This window comes from Camellia sinensis, chromosome 6, assembly GCF_055761805.1.
Source record: "Camellia sinensis isolate YWXY chromosome 6, ASM5576180v1, whole genome shotgun sequence".
Lineage (NCBI taxonomy): Eukaryota > Viridiplantae > Streptophyta > Magnoliopsida > Ericales > Theaceae > Camellia > Camellia sinensis.
Window position 1 is genome coordinate 135,213,387 of NC_138966.1, and position 4,619 is coordinate 135,218,005.

Here is a 4,619-nt window from a genome sequence, read left to right on the forward strand (position 1 = left end):
GATTAATTACGATGATTGAAATTTAATTGCCGGGTATTGTAATTTAATTTGAGATTTATGAGGATTGTGGGATCTGATCCGTATATGATTCTATTAGAGATTTATTTTGAAATTAGAAATTAAGGGTCCAAATGGCTTAAGGAAGTGAAGTTAAGAAGTTGAATCAATTTAATATTAATTATGGACCCATTTGGGAGTTTAATTAAATATTCGTTTCAGTTAGTAAAATTGAGATTCGATTAATTAGATCCGAATTGGAGAAAATTAAGTTAATTAAATTATAAGGATTGAGAATTGTGACTATTACGAATTAAATTTATTTATGGGGTGTTCAATTTGAATATGTAATTTATTGACAAAGATTTGGTGTCTGATCAAAAATTGAAGGGCTAAATGATTTGGGGAATCAAAATTGAGGATGAAAACAAGTTTAATTTAATATTTGGAACCTTTTAGGAGTTCGATTAAAAATCTGATTCAGATTGATCAATTTAATTATATTTAATTAGGCCCTAATGGAAGTCAATTAGACTAATTAAATTATATGAGATTTGAGATTAGTTATAATTAACTAATTTTGTGTTAATTAAAATTTATTAAGTTTAAGTGATGCTTAATTAAATTATTCCTAGACAAATTGAATTATGGACTAGATTGGTATTGGGGGGTGTAAATGGGTGTGGGTGTATTGAGAAATCTGTGTATGTGTGTGTATGTGATGTGTTGGAAAGCAAAGGAGAGTGCACGTGTGCTATGTAGAGGTCAAGAAGAAGTGGTATGTATTGTTTAGTTCATCAATTTGCCCGGCTGGAGACAAAACCGAGAGAGGGAAAACACTTTGATGGAAATTTTGGAAGGAAAAAGAGCAACTCAAGTCTTGTGTGGAAATGGGAAGAAGTGAACTCAAGAGATTCAACCATGGAAGGCTTAAGGTAAGGAATTGAAGCTTAATTTTTTGTAGACAAATCACCTAAAAGCTGAAATTAAAAGATGGTTGGATTCAATCTCATGTAATTAATAGGAATTAGCAAGAAGATGAAGAAAATTGGAATTATGTTTATAGATTATGGAGATAAATTGGAAATTAATTAGTTAGAGTTGGATTTCTATTATTCTTCACAAATTGAAACTCATCCTTGCATGCATGTTGGAATTTCAAGGTTTTAGATTTAATTCATGTGTAAAAGATTGATAAGTTTAAATTTGGGTTAGATATGAAGGAAATTAATAAAAATCTAAATTAGAGCAATTGAAGAATGAAATTATGATTTGATTTTGAATATAGAAAATTAGTTGGTTTTAATCTTAATTTCATACCTACAAATACTTTCCTAAGAGTCATATAACTTCAATTAGGGGTGTGCATAATACCGCCAAAACCGCCGAAACCGCCAAAACCGCACCGAACCGCACCGCCAAGGCAAATTCATTATTATTTGTCAATCGAACCGCCGGTTTTTGGTAAGAAAAATGGCAAATTCTAATGACATTTTTATCAATCCGCCGGTTTCTATTTTTCTTTCAAACCGCACCGACCCGCACCGCTATTAAATCATGTTTTATAGGATTCTAAAAATTCTTTTTTACTTAAGTTTGCTTGTTGTTCTATACCTTAGAATATAGTATTACATTAATGCTCGAGGGGAATTTTATGTATTGTATTTGATCATTGCAGCTTCTACAGATACTTGTAATGAACTGATGGCATAGTCGTTGATATTATCATGTTGTTGCTACACTTGCTGCATCAGAAGAAAGCTTCGCAAGATGCTTAACATCACGATGTCTCTCGTCTTTTTTTTACTCTTTGATTTAAGTTTTGTAATTTGAATTATATTTTTTATAAACCACCAATCCGCCCGAACCGCCAAGGCAAATCCGCCATTATTTGCCAACCGAACCGCCGGTTTTTGATAAGGAAAATGGCAAATTCTAGTGACACTTTTATCAATCCGCCACCCGCCATACGGTTTCTATTTTTCTCTCAAACCGCACCGACCCGCACTGCGCACACCCCTAACTTCAATTTCATGTAAATTAAAAGGAATTAGTAAAAGGGTGATGAAATTGAATTCGATTCAAAATTATAGAAGTTAATTTGAAATGGGTTGCATGCATGTGGATGGTTATGGAAAATAAATTAGAAATTAATTATTTTGGGTTTGATGATGTGATTTTGCATGAAATTAAGCTTCATTGTTACATGCATGAATAAATTTTACAAGTCTAATACTCTAATTATACATGCATCATGGATTTTGAAGGATTTGGATTAATTCAATCTCATATTTTGAAGAGAAAAAAAAAAAAGAAATATTTTATGAACATCAAGTTTATGGAAAATTAGAATTAATCCTAATGCTAGATAAAACTTTGATTTTATAATTAGATTTTTAATCCATGCATGTAATGTAATTTAAGATTTATTTTGATTACAAATTAAGTTGAGTTTAAGATTATGGAAATTAGTTGGAAAATTTATAAGAAGTTTCATGACTCCAATTTCATGATTTCAAGGAAATTAGAAAGAACTTGACGCCAATTTTATGTAATTAAAGAGAAAATGAGAAATTGAAGCTATGATCAAACGTACGAGAATTAATTTAGAAATTAATTACTATGGGTGGAATTTATTTGTCCTAACATGAAATTGAGTTCCAATTGTATGTACATTATGAATTTTTCAAGAGTTTTGAAAGTTTAATTCGTGTTTTAAAATTTGTGGGCTTGAAATTGGGTTTGATATGGGGAAGATGAGTTAAAACTAAATTTGAACAATTGGAGCATGATTTTGAATGAATGATTTCTAATTGAAAGTGTGTATTTAAGTATACAATGGTTTTCCATTTTTGTGTACCAAAAGTACATGTTTTGAGGCTTTGAATACCAAATTTGAACTTCAATTGCAATTTTGGAATTTCAGAATTTGCGTTGTCCGCTCGAGCGAGGAAAGTCTCGCTCGAGCGTGAAAATCGAGCTCCCAGTAGTTTTTTAAATTTTACAGTCCGCTCGAGTGACCAAAGTGGCGCTCGAACGGAGACCCATTTTCAGCATATTTTGGAAAATTGCATTTAGTTCACATTTTTATTCTTATCTCTTTCCAAGGCATTCTAGACATGATTATGACTTAATAAAGATTAATAAGCTACCAATCAACATAGATTAGTTAGTTGAAGAATTAATCATTGATCTAGTGGTAATTGCTTAAGAAGCCAAGTAAAAGATCAATCCATTTGGAAAAGAAGGGCTTAATAATGAAAGAATATGTGAAATAAGAACCCGGTTTATTTGAATGAGAAAGAATAAGCGTAGTAGAAGACTAGAAAAGTCAAGTTTGATCAAGGAAGTAATATTGTATTTCAATGTGTATATGTTATGTGCTTGTATAGGTCACGTGCCATTGTCTGCCTGATTTATCTGATATGTCCAGTCTGTCTGATTTGCTTCTGCAGCCATCTGTGAGTAATAACTTTGTAAAGTTATGTTCAATGTTAAGTATTTTCTAAATATTATGATACGAAGTAATTAGTTCTTTGAAATGTTATGCTATGTTTGAAATGAATGAATGGTTGTCCAAGATTCTGAAAGTTATTCATGGCATCCTTAGCATCATATGATATGCGTCCCTTCATGGGTCATCAGGTCCCTTTATGGGTCATCAGAAACGTCTCTGTGCACATGAGTCATCGGAATGCCTTTAAGGCCATCCCTTTATGGGTCATCGGATTTGTTAACGCTAATGGATGTATCACGTATGATTGTAAGCGAAATCTGAATATGGAAATGATTATGAATATGTATATGAATCTGTTTCTGATTTGGAATCTGAATATGCGTAAGACTCTGTTTCCGATAAGAATTTGATTTCTAACTCTGTGATGGACATCATTCATTAAATCCTTTACTCTGTTATTATTCACTGGGCTTTAGCTCATTGTATTATTTATGTATGTAGGTGATCAGGCGCGTGACCAGGCTTAGAGGCATCTGTCTAGAATATGTTTTGTCAGCCAACCTATGTGCCTCCCGTGGAGGTTCCGGATATGTTAAGTGTTTAACGTTATGTGATTTAAAGTTTAAGTTTTGTTTTCGTGTTTGGTCGAACAAGTCTTGTGTATTTTGTAAATAGGGTTAAGTCCCTTTTTGTCTAATCTGTATATATAAAACGACTTAAAGATAATGTGCATATATGTATATAAAAAGTTTAAAAATTTTCTGTTTCATATAAGTCTGCATTGCTCAATAGACGTTGTATATTTCTTATTTGCTTCCGCTAGCCCCTAATATTATGTTAATCTGTCTCAGAGGCCTTCGGTAATCCCAGGATTACTAGCCGGTTACGATGCTAAACCTATAGGGGCGGGTTTGGGTCGTGACAGTTAAGTACTTCCTCTAAGGCCCATTCCTAAAGGTTTTCCTTAACACACCTTATCAACAACTTGTTTTTGCTGATCAAGCAGACAACATCATCTAGTCAGCACGTTACATATCATGGACTTTACATCTCATGCTGACTATGATGTCCGTACCTTGTTAGTTCCTCTATCTTATTACCTGTCCAAACACATGTTTCCATGTAAGATAGAGGCGCAAAACATCGGTTATCTAGGCATCCCTAG

At 32.7% G+C, this 4,619-nt stretch overlaps 1 long non-coding RNA gene across 1 annotated transcript; it reads left to right on the forward strand.

The window, feature by feature from the left end:
- Positions 1-730: 730 nt before the first annotated feature.
- LOC145792912 (uncharacterized) lies at positions 731-4,228 on the forward strand. The gene is made up of 3 exons (XR_014333103.1): positions 731-932; positions 3,390-3,458; positions 3,956-4,228. It is a non-coding gene; the product is annotated as an uncharacterized LOC145792912 (long non-coding RNA).
- Positions 4,229-4,619: the final 391 nt, after the last annotated feature.